The sequence below is a fragment of the Salvelinus namaycush genome, chromosome 20 (assembly GCF_016432855.1).
Source record: "Salvelinus namaycush isolate Seneca chromosome 20, SaNama_1.0, whole genome shotgun sequence".
Lineage (NCBI taxonomy): Eukaryota > Metazoa > Chordata > Actinopteri > Salmoniformes > Salmonidae > Salvelinus > Salvelinus namaycush.
This window is the reverse complement of record NC_052326.1, coordinates 21,574,127-21,587,007: the sequence shown is the minus strand read 5'-3', so window position 1 is coordinate 21,587,007 and position 12,881 is coordinate 21,574,127. Positions and strand designations below refer to the sequence as shown.

The 12,881-nt window shown below is 40.1% G+C and overlaps 1 protein-coding gene across 13 annotated transcripts in view; it reads left to right on the top strand.

Annotated features, from left to right (window-relative positions):
* LOC120065123 (eukaryotic translation initiation factor 4 gamma 3-like) overlaps positions 1–12,881 on the top strand; it is an 86,071-nt gene that overhangs the window by 701 nt on the left and 72,489 nt on the right. The gene's annotated exons all lie outside the window — the stretch shown is intronic.

Sequence of the window (12,881 nt, the reverse complement as noted above, 5' to 3'; positions counted from 1 at the left end):
ATGTTTCGAAGAGCAGGGGGGAACAATTAGCTAGCTAGGTAGTTGGCTAATGTTAGCTAGTTAACAGATTAGTGGCTTGTTGACTAACGTTACTTGCTAAACTAGCTAGGCAACGTAGCTAAACTGCACATAATTGGTTTTGATGCATTTTGTTGGCCAATGGCAATGTAATTTGAACTTGTGGATCAGAAACTGCGGGCTAACTAACATCACACTCAATTTGACGAGGTGGCGTAGGCTAACTAACTGCTAGAGGGCCACCGGCTTTGTTTCGTTTACTGGCGGTAGCTAGCTAGCTAGCTAGCCAGCCACTTTCATATTAGATAGGTAGGTTCATTTGCAACTGAAAACACGTAGCAGCGGCTAACTAATCCGCTAGCCTATTGGCTAACCTATAGTATTGGGGGCAGTCTTTGTGAGAGATGAATGTTTTGGGTGGACCAGCTAACCAAATGTTGTAGCCATCACCCTAAAACTGTAACATTAGTTATTCTTGCTAGCAAGTATGAGTGAATGTTAGCTAGTAGTAAGTTACATGGGCCTAGGATCCCCTCCCCGGTTTCAATAGAAGGGATGCTAACACCGGTTGTTATTTATCTATCTAGGCGGTAGTTGCACCAGGTAGTAGATGACAGCCGGTGTAACACCAGTATGCCCATCTTGACAGGGGAGTGTCGCCAGGCATTTGGTTGTTGGTAGCAATGTATGCTACGTTACTGTAGCACGGTAGTACTAGTGTAATGAGTCTGATCCAGTTTGCTTTATACCTATTTTATTTGTAGGAAGGGATATCTTTAATTGTGCATATTTCATGATTGTATGAATAATATTCAGTAAGCCTAACTAGCTATTTCAAGTCACTGCGTACTGAGACTCGTGGCTTTTTGATTCTTTTGACAGCTACCTTTGTCCAGTTTGTGTAGCTTCAACATAATGTGGCATGATTCAAATATAATTTTTGTTAACAAATGGATCAAGAGCATTTCCCTCACTTCAGAAACCCTTGGTCCCTGTCAACACGTTTGATCCCAGTGGAATTATTCTTCCAAATAAGACCTCCTAAAAACAATTTCTTACTTGATTTGTTCGGACTTTGTGAATATCAACTTTGAGTCCTAATCAATTTGAGATGGATTCTTGCTAATGGTCATTTTTTAAAGTTAGGATCTATCCTAGTGGCTTTTTACAATTAAAACACCTTATGATTTCAATCTAATGTCCAGTCATAATGGAAGTATTGTGTACAGAGTGCACATGCTCCTGTTTTGTGGTTGCATTGTTATTCATGCTATTCTGTGAAGTCGTACCGTCACCTCCTGTTTTATTTACAGCTCGGTGGCGGTGGTTTGAGGATTGGGTTGAATTAGCTTCCTGCTTCTGCCTATAACAGTGATGGTGTTCTTCAGTCCAGGATTTCTGTGGTATCCAGGGTGTTCCAAGGTTCTTAATTAGTGTATCTACACCGCTTCATTCACATTGTAGGATGTTGGACTTACAAGCTCTGTTCAATGGTGCTCTGTGTCTCAGTGCTCTCTGCATTGCTTGTGGTCTAGATTCAAATTCATTAGTCTTTCATCTTGTTCAACTGTGTCTCCTTCATGCCCCGGGGCGCTCAGGTGGGACTGTTCCACAGTCTCATAATGGAAGATTCTTCAGGCCTTTTGCAGCTTTCATTTCTATATTTCATTTTTATACTATATTTGTTTGTATGTCAACTGGGTTCCATAACTTAATTCTGCCATGTAACCACCACTTAGGCAGTATTGTTATAGGTTGAGCAAAGAAAAGTTTAGGCTACAACTGCGAGGTGACAGATAAGATGCATCAAACTATGCAGATTTCTCTCTGTCTATAGAAAAACTATGTCATTAAACTCACTGACCCTCCTGGTGTCTGCCCCTCCTCTGCCTCCCTGAGGTCAAGAGTGTGGGAACATGTTATTCTCTGTCTGCCCTCTGCTCCCAATGGATGGGATTTCCGTGTGTGTGTGTGTGTGTAAGCTGAGATGGTGGGTAGGCGGGGCTAGTTGCTACTCCTGTTTGCAAGAGAGAAACCCGGTGCATGCGGCTACTGCTGCACTCCCCAGACAATGGCAGTGCTGCTTAGCATTCAGCACGAGAGGCCAAGGCGGCGCTTCCCACCGTCTGACAACAAAGGCTCAGGTCAGCCTACAGTAGTGCCCTATCAAATCTGCGGTGTGGACTCAATCACAGAATCTTGACATTAGGACATAATTCAACAATATAAAATAATGAAGAAAATGCATTAATTTGTCGAAGTTAAACATTAACAAAATGCATCAGTGATTTGTATTTTCCTGCAACTTTCTGAAACGGAACAGGTGTGTGTGGTATGCATGTGTATGTGTACACTTTAGCGATGATGGTAATGATGACTGTCTTCTGGTCGAGATGGAAAGGCTTTCCAAAAACCTTCTCAATTAATTGTTAACTACAAAGTAGCCTATGCCTACCTGGTAGATTGATATCAATTTGTTTTGCAAACTCTGCAGTCATATGAGCTCAATAGAAATATTGCTAACCAAAAAAATGGTCTCTGGCTGGTGCCCAAAATCAAAATGTCTCAGATTTTTTTCCCAGACATGGTCTCCTGAAGTGGTTGAAGTGTTGTTGTGGACTTAGAACATTGAATTTTGTTGTTTTTCTATTTAAAAAAAGTGTGATTTTTGAGAGCAAAAACCCAAGAAAACAGAATTTGGGGTAAAAACAGAATCCGGCAAAAAGTAAAACCGATTTTATAGTGCCCTACTACAGCAGCCCTGGCTGGGCCGGGAACTAAAGGCCTCACTCGCTCACTCTTTATTCTACCATCATCACTTCATTCTTGTCTTTCACTTTACTTTTCTAGCATTATTTTGTCATGCTTATTTTGATTAAATTTGTTAAAATGAATGAATGGGACATTATGGGTGTGTTCCACTAATTAGAAACAGCATGGAACAGCGAGGTTATTGTTCAGTGCAGCCTTTGATGTTATTGATCGTAAGTTGTTATTGAAGAAACTCACTTGCTATGGCTTTACATCACCTGCCATCACATGGTTGGAGTTATTTATCCAATATAACCCTGAGAGTGTTCTTCAATGGAAGCTTCTCTAATTAAACAATAAGGCCCGAGGGTATGCAGTATATGACCAACATACCACTGCTAAGGGCTGTTCTTATGTACAACGCAGAGTGCCTGGACATAGTCCTTAGCCGTGGTATATTGGCCATATATCACAAACCTCTGAAGTGCCTTATTCCTACTATAAACTGGTTACAAACGTAATCAGAGCAGTAACAATACATGTTTTGTCATACCCGTTGTATACAGTCTGATATACCACGGCTATCAGCCAATCAGCATTTAGGGCTCGAACTACCCAGTTTATAACTTCAGTTATACAACGGGTGGGTCTAATTCTGAATGCTGATTGGTTAAAACCGCATTCAAGCCGGTGTCTATTGCACAGGTTACCACCAGCTAAATCTATGACGTTAAAATTTACCCTGTTCCATCTGACTGTGCAATCCACTGTCTCATCAGCCCAGCCAGGCACTTCATGAACTTGATCTCCACTATTAAAAGCTTTTAGACATTATCTCACATTTCTTTCAGACTAACATTTAGTTTTCAACAGCGGAGATTTGTATAAATCTTTGTCTGTTTCTCCGACATTTGCGACATTGTTTTAATATTCAAATTCGATCTCCAGATATCCCATAGTAATTAATGTGTCAGGATGAGAGAGGCAGGCAGCTTTTCTCAGCCAGTCGAAATCATGAATCAGCGTAATTTTTATGGATATATACAAAGAACTATCAATAGAAAACGGGTCAAACGAAACTAAGTGCAACTAGTTTGCTGTCTTTCAACTCAAATGTTATTAGTCACATGTGCCGAATACAACCAGTAGACCTTAGTGAAATTCTTACTAACCAACAATGCAGTTTAAAAAAAATACGTATAAGAATAAGAGAGAAAAGTAACAAGTAATTAAAGAGCATCAGTAAAGTAACAATAGCAAGACTATATACAGGGGGGTACCGATACAATGTGCGGGGGCACTGGTTAGTTGAGGTAGTATGTACATGTAGGTAGAGTTATTAAAGTGACTATGCATAGATGACAAGAGAGTAGCAGTGGTGTGAAGAGGGGGGGGTGCAAATAGTCTGGGTAGCCATTTGATTAGATGTTCAGGAGTCTTATGGCTTGGGGGCAGAAGCTGTTTAGAAGCCTCTTGGACCTAGACTTGGCGCTCCGGTACCACTTGCCGTGCAGTAGCAGAGAGAACAGTCTATGACTAGGGTGGCTGGAGTCTGACAATTTTTAGGGCCTTACTCTGACACCGCCTGGTATTGAGGTCCTGGATGGCAGGAAGCTTGGGCACGGTGATTTACTGGGCCGTTCGCACTACCCTCTGTAGAGCCTTGCGGTCGGAGGCCGAGCAGTTGCCATGCCAGGCAGTGATGCAACCAGTCAGGATGCTCTCAATGGTATATCTGTAGAACCTTTTGAGGATCTGAGGACCCATGCCAAATCTTTTCAGTCTCCTGAGGGGGAATAGGTTTTCCAGCTTCAGTTTGAAGTGAATGTGTTAGCTGTGTTATTGGCTAGCTCCTCTGAACACGTGTCCTGACGAGAGAGCACATTTTCTACACCAGGTGAAATCGCGAATCATTATCTCATTGTTATGGATGTATCCAAATGTCACTAGAAAACAGCTTAAACAAACGCAAATGCAGCTACTTTGCTGTTATTCTGGCTGCACTGTTTGAAGTGACTAAGTTAGTTGTAGTTGGCTAGCTAGCAAGCAAGGGATAAGAATGTTGCCAGCCAGTATGGCAATGGAACATTTAGAACGAACCGCGTCCATAGATACAGAACAAAAGGACTGAACAACTGGGTCGCGTCTCTCGCAACCAAACCAATAGAACAAACAACCAGCCGGCTTGGGTAGCAACCCTAGATTTGTGTCAGGTCTATATCTTGTGGAAGGATGAAATAGTATGAATAAATTCATCAAAATGTTTTTAATTAAAATATTTAAATATGTTGGTATCCCATAATATAAGTGATAATGCCCTCGAAGCTGGTGTTTGGAGGATATATTGGCACGGCTTGAGGGCCCAAGACGAACAACACCCGTGCCAATATATCCTCCAAACGCCGCTTCGAGGGCATTATCACTTAAATATGTGCAGTGTCCCTCAGGGCAGTTGCCTTGGGCCGTTACTCTTCTCTATGTTGGTTTGCCACTGGTCTTAAACGACGCTAGAAGGACTATGTATGTGGATGTGTCCACACTGTACGTCAACACTCAAAGCCAGTGAACTCACTGAAATTCTAAATAAGGAGTTAGTCAGTATCAGAATGGGTGATTTAATAATAAACTGGTCTTAAATACAGTACATCAAACATTTTAAGCGTTGTATTTGGTTCAAAACATTATCTCAGACCTAAACCTCAACTGGAATTGTGCATAGAAAATCTTTGCCTGTGTGTGTAGGCTTCCTCCCCCTCCCTCCGACGCATGCACAGTCTACTGTAGCTACTGACGCTACAGGCGTGATTCAGAAATTAGGGAGAGATTTTTTTATTAGAGAAGAATGGATTCACTTTTTCAATGCTAGTTTAGGATAGCTATCACGTTTCACATTGGATTTATTAACTACAAAAATGTATGACGTGTTTTTATTTTTAATTCTGTTGCCGCTCTGCACACTCAAGCTTGTTCGCTAGCTGCATTATGTGTAATGTAATGGAACTTAGAATTATAGGTCGACCGATTTATCTTTTTTCAACGCCGATACCGATTATTGGAGGACCAACAAAAGGCGATACCGATTAATCGGCCGATTTTTATTTTATTTATTTATTTGTAATAATGACAATTACAACAATACTGAATGAACACTTATTTTAACTTAATATAATACATCAATAAAATCTATTTAGCCTCAAATAAATAATGAAACATGTTCAATTTGGTTTAAATAATGCGAAAACAAAGTGTTGGAGAAGAAAGTAAAAGTGCAACATGTGCCATGTAAGAAAGCTAACGTTTAAGTTCCTTGCTCAGAACATGAGAACATATGAAAGCTGGTGGTTCCTTTTAACATGAGTCTTCAATATTCCCAGATAAGAAGTTTTAGGTTGTAGTTATTATAGGACTATTTCTCTCTATATGATTTTCTATTTCATATACCTTTTGACTATTGGATGTTCTTATAGGCACTTTAGTATTGCCAGTGTAACAGTATAGCTTCCATCCCTCTCCTCACCCGCTACATGGGCTCGATCCAGGAACACATCGACAACAGCCACCCTCGAAGCAGCGTTACCCATGCAGAGCAAGGGGAACAACTACTCCAAGTCTCAGAACGAGTGACGTTTGAAACGCTATTAGCGCGCACCCCGCTAACTAGCTAGCCATTTCACATCGGTTACATCAGCCTAATCTCGGGAGTTGATAGGCTTGAATTCATAAACAGCAGAGCTGCTGGCAAAACACACAAAACTGCTGGTGCCCACCATCGCTCAGTCAGACTGCTCTATCAAATCATAGACTTTATTATAACATAATAACACACAAAAATACGAGCCTTAGGTCATTAATATGGTCGAATCCGGAAACTATCATCTCGAAAACAAAACATTCTTTCAGTGAAATACGGGACTGTTCCGTATTTTATCAAACAGGTGGCATCCATCAGTCTAAATATTCCTGTTACATTGCACAACCTTCAATGTTATGTGATAATTATGTAAAATTCTGGCAAATTAGTTCGCAATGAGCCAGGCGGCCCAAACTGTTGCATATACCCTGACTCTGCGTGCAATGAACGCAAGAAAAGTGACACAATTTCACCTGGTTAATATTGCCTGCTAAACTGGATTTCTTTTAGCTAAATATGCAGGTTTAAAAAATATATACTTCTGTGTATTGATTTTAAGAAAGGCATTGATGTTTATGGTTAGGTACACGTTGGAGCAACGATAGTCCATTTTCGCGAATGCACACTGCATCGATTATATGCAACGCAGGACACGTTAGATAAACTAGTAATATCATCAACCATGTGTAGTTATAACTAGTGATTATGATTGATTGTTTTTTATAAGATAAGTTTAATGCTAGCTAGCAACTTACCTTGGCTTTTTACTGCATTCGCGTAACAGGCGGGCTCCTCGTGAGGCAGGTGGTTAGAGCGTTGGACTAGTTAACCGTAAGGTTGCAAGATTGAATCCCTAAGCTGACAAGGTAAAAATCTGCCGTTCTGCCCCTGAACAAGGCAGTTAACCCACCATTCCTAGGCCGTCATTGAAAATAAGAATGTGTTCTTAACTGACTTGCCTAGTTAAATAAAGGTGTAAAAAAAAATAAAAATGGCAAAATCCGCATCCAAAATTACCGATTTCCGATTGTTATGAAAACTTGAAATCGGCCCTAATTAATCGGCCATTCCGATTAATCGGTCGACCTCTACTTAGAATCATGATCAATGGCTAGCACTGGTCCAACGTTAGTTCAGCAAATCTCTGAAGTTCAAAAACATTCAAAGTTCCTTCATAGAAGCCACTCCTCCATAGGCATAATTCTGTGGGCCTAATTCTGATAATTAATGTCATAACAACATGTACAGCGCTCTCCTCACCTGCAAAATTTCAGTCACATGTCGGCATGTCGCACCCTACACTGCACTTGTCTGTCCAATGCATGTACATAGCTTTGCCCCCTTCATAGCAAGCTGTACAATCCATTGGTGAAGTAATTTATTGTTGTGCTAAATAAAATACAATTTCAGAGGTTTGTTTAAAAAGGACAAGAAAGGAACTTCTTGAGCCTATGGGGGGTGCTATTTCGATCTTGGAAAAATTGGTCCCCAAATTAAACTGCCTCGTACTCAATTCTTGCTCGTACAATATGCATATTATTATTACTATTGGATAGAAAACACTCTCTAGTTTCTAAAACCGTTTGAATTATGTCTCTGAGTGAAACAGAACTCATTCTGCAGCACTTTTCCTGCCAGGGAGTGAGATTTCTGAAATCGTGGTCCCTGTTCCCAGGTCAGTTTATAAGTCCCTGTGAACGCTGTGGGGCTACAAACACTGCATACGCCTTCCTCTAGATGTCAGTAAGTGGTGACAATTTGAATGGAGTCGATTGCGCAATCTGGGACCTTATATAAGATCCTGGAGCGGAAGTACCTTTCTTTTCAACGGTGCGCCTGACGCACAATGGACGTCGGACTGGCCTCCTTCCAAGCTTTGGTTTAGCCTGTTCTATATCTCCGGTCATGTTTTTATTCGTTATAGTTGTTAAAGACATCATAAGGTAGTTAATTTAAACCGACTTATAGCAATTTATATCAGTTTATTGCGATTTTCTGGCATTTCTTTGTGACGCACTTTCAAGAGTTGGACACTTTTCCGGTACATGCTGAACGTTAGTGGCCATTTCGACAGGACAAGAGGACATCTTTCGACCAAAAGACGATTAGACCGGAGAAAGGACACCTTGCCCAAGATTCTGATGGAAGCTCAGCTAATAGTAAGAACTATTTATGCTGATAAATCATTGTTCTGTTGAAAATAGTCAAATGCATAAAACGCCATTACTTGCAATGTAGCCTTGTGTTATCGGACCCTGTATTGCGCAGCAACGTTAATTTTAAAAATGTAATTCAGCGATTGCATTAAGAACTAATTTGTCTTTCAATTGCTGTCCACCCTGTATTTTTTAGTCAAGTTTATGATTATTTATTGATTAGACTAGGTGACTCTCCAAGATGGCGTCTAACATTTTTCTGGGCAGCTTGGCAACTTTTCTCATTGTATAAGCACGATTTGTGCCGCTAAATATGCACATTTTCGAACAAACTCTATATGCCTTGTGTAATATGATGTTACAGGACTGTCATCTGAAGAATTCTGAGAAGGTTAGTGAAAAAATTTATATATTTTGGTGGTGATAACGTTATCGCTCTTTTTGCCTTGAATCAATGCTGGGGTGATGTTAGCACATGTGGTATGCTAATATAACGATATATTGTGTTTTCGCTGTAAAACACTTAGAAAATCTGAAATATTGTCTGGATTCACAAGATCTGTGTCTTTCAATTGCTGTACGCTGTGTATTTTTAAGAAATGTTTTATGATGAGTAATTAGTTAATACACGTTGCTCTCTGTAGTTATTCTAGTCGAGTTGTGATGGTGGCTGCAATGGTAAACTATGATTTATACCTGAAATATGCACATTTTTCTAACAAAACATATGCTATACAATAAATATGTTATCAGACTGTCATCTGATGAAGTTTCTTCTTGGTTAGTGGCTATTTATATCTTTATTTGGTCGAATTGGTGATAGCTACTGATGGAGTGAAAAAATGGTGGAGTAAGAAAAACGGTGTCTTTTGCTAACGTGGTTAGCTAATAGATTTACATATTGTGTCTTCCCTGTAAAACATTTTAAAAATCAGAAATGGTGGCTGGATTCACAAGAAGTGTATCTTTCATCTGGTGTCTTGGACTTGTGATTTAATGATATTTAGATGCTAGTATTTACTTGTGACGCTATGCTAGGCTATGCTAGTAGCTTTTCTACTGATGGGGGTGCTCCCGGATCCGGGTTTGGGAGGTGTTAGAGGTTAATAAACTGTTACTTTTTTGTTAGAACCGATTCAGAACTTTATTTTGCTGGTCAGAACAATTGAACAGAACCCCTAAAAATATGATTCTATTCAGAACTAAACAATGGGGAAATAATCTTGGTTCCAACTTCTGGAACTGACATCAACAACAGGCATACCATTTTTTTCCTGGTTGAGGGTTTTTATGAGAAATATTACTGTGATGAAAATTCCAGATTGTCTGCATAATCAAATAACATTCAGCTCAAACACCCATACATTCCCCACAAGACATGTCACCAGGCGTCTCTTCACAGTCCACGAGTCCAAAACGAATTCACGGCATCGCACATTATTATACAGAGCCATGATTGTGTGGAACTCCCATCTCCAATTACTCAAGCAAACAGCAAAATTACCTTTTAAAAAACGGATTAAACAACATCTCATGGAATGGTGGGGACTGTGAGGGGACAAACACAGAGTGGAGTACGCTCTAACACACACCATTTTTTTGTCGTATTGTTTGTGTAATTCTTTCATTGTTTGTATATCGTTGTGTTTTAAATGTGTGACTGTCCTTGTATATCAGTGCTTTCTTACTTGTCTTGTTTTTGTGTGGACGCCAGGAAGAGTAGCTGCTGCTTCTGCAAATGGTAATAGGGATCCAAATAAAGCATAAAAGTCATGTAGGGCCATATAGCACCCGTTAGAGTTTAGGACAGGTGCGTCATGTATTCATGTTGAATGTTCTCATAAGCCCACTCACTGTTGTAGATAAAATAAACTGCTGAGTAGTTCTGAGCTAGCATTCAGACGGCCCAGGTCTAGCCTATGCCTTGCAGGCAGGGAGTGTCTCACTCCTCAACCCCCTTTCTAGGTTTTCAAGCTGATTCTTGTACTTAAATATATTTTAATTTACAGACGAGAGACTTAGTGCTATTTTGCACTGTGAATGTGAGATTATATTCTGGCTATTAGTTTATAGGTATGCCATAGTGCAGTCATTTGAACCCCAACATTTAGCCTAGAGAGTAATTTTGCAGCGCTTTCATGCGTCCTCAACTCCTTCTGTATGTTATGGAGGGATAGGGTCCTCACACTGATTTAAAAGCCTACGGTACTCTTTGATGGCTGTTACTAAAGACAGGAGATGTTTTATTAAATTTATAGTCAACTGTACATTTTCTCAAGAATCTTGCTCCAAGATCTGCTAAAGGGGTCTGAATAAGCAATGTCAGTAGTAGGCCAACTGTAGTGAGAGAGCAGTCCCAGGCCACAGCAGGCTGCATCTTAAACCCTGTGTTTATTCAGTGCTCTGAGAGCCTGGTCTGGTGGGGCAGCAGAGTGGAGTACAGTGAAGGGGTGGTTTTGTGTCTGCACCATCTGGGCTCCAGTCACATCCTGTGACTCCGCTCTGAACCAGCTGCACTCAGCCTCAGGTAGGCTATAGCTCCAGGCTGCTACAACTAATGGGCAGACTGGGAGGGAGCCTCAGGGTTAGTCATTGTGCTATTAGACGTTTAGAGAAGACTGTAGTAAGGCACTAAACCATAATTGCTCCAGGGTCGCCGTTGATAATGGCAGTCCCTGCCACTCTCCGAGAGGGAGTTGGGAGGAATTTTTTTGTTAAATAGTTTTCAAAAGATATCTGGATTCCTATATGATAGGATTAAATGCACAGGAATAGAACAGACAAATCATTGACTTGACTGGGGATAGGTGAAATCCAGATAATTTTTTTAATTTATTTTTTTGTTTTGGAGATTTCTGCCAACATTTTGTCTGGAATTTGGGTTCTCACAGCAACACTTTTTAGTTTATGTAATTTGTTTTGTGGAGCAGTCAAGTCGGCAGAAAATCGTATTTGATTTCTAACTCTGAACTACTCCTCACTTTCTCTTGTTCTATCAGCACCTCTATCTCTGTCTCTTTTTCACATACACACTCAGCATGTAAGTGGCTTTACATTAAGCTAATGATGATACAGGGACACCAGCTGCTTTTCCTCTTTTGCTGGCTCTAAATGGGGCAGGTCAGTGGACAGGTGTGAGGGGCTTGCAGTGGCCCCAGAGTGATTGGTAATGAACTAACTGTTGCAGAACGTGGTGATCTATATCAGAGCCTGGAAACATGTACTTGAGATGGACTTCGGGGTTATGTTTAGGATTTAGATACAGGGCTGTCCTGGCATTGAGGCCAAGGAACAGATTGGCTCAAAGTAGTTTCAGGGTGCAGTGCCTGTGTCTACTGAGCTGTGATAGGTGCCCTTCTGTGCCCTTCACAGATCAGTGTTTTACATGTAATTCGGAAAGTATTAAGACCCCTTGACTTTTTCCACATTTTGTTAAGTTACAGCCTTATTCTAAAATCTATTATTTTGTTCTTCCTCATTAATCTACACACACTACCCCATAATAACAAAGCGAAAACATGTTTTTAGAAATGTTGCCAAATTTATTATAAATAAAGAACAGCAGAAATACCTTATTTACGTAAGTATTCAGAACCTTTGCTATGAGACTCAATTTTGCTCAGGTGCATCCTGTTTCCATTGATCATCCTTGAGATGTTTCTACAACTTGATTGGAGTCCACCTGTGGTAAATTCAATTGATTGGACATGATTTGGAAACGCACACATCTGTCTATATTAGAGGTCGACCGATTATGTTTTTTCAAAGCCGATACCGATTATTGGAGGACCAAAAAAAGCAGATGCCGATTTTTGTAATAATGACAATTACAACAATACTGAATGAACACTTTTATTTTAACTTAATATAATACATAAATAAAATAAATTTAGTCTCAAATAAATAATGAAACGTTCATTTTGGTTTAAATAATGCAAAAACACAGTGTTGGAGAAGTGAAAGTGCAATATGTGCCATGTAGAAAAGCTAACGTTTAAGTTCCTTGCTTAGAACATGAGAACATATGAAAGCTGGTGGTTCATTTTAACATGAGTCTTCAATATTCCCAGTTTAGGTTGTAGTTATTATAGGACTATTTCTCTCTATACCATTTGTATTTCATATACCTTTGACTATTGGATGTTCTTATAGACACTTTAGTATTGCCAGCCTAATCTCGGGAGCTGATTGGCTTGAAGTCATAAACAGCGCTGTGCTTGAAGCATTGCGAAGAGCTGCTGGCAAACGCAGGAAAGTGCTGTTTGAATGAATGCTTACGAGCCTGCTGCTGCTCAGTCAGACTGCTATATCAAATCATAGACTTA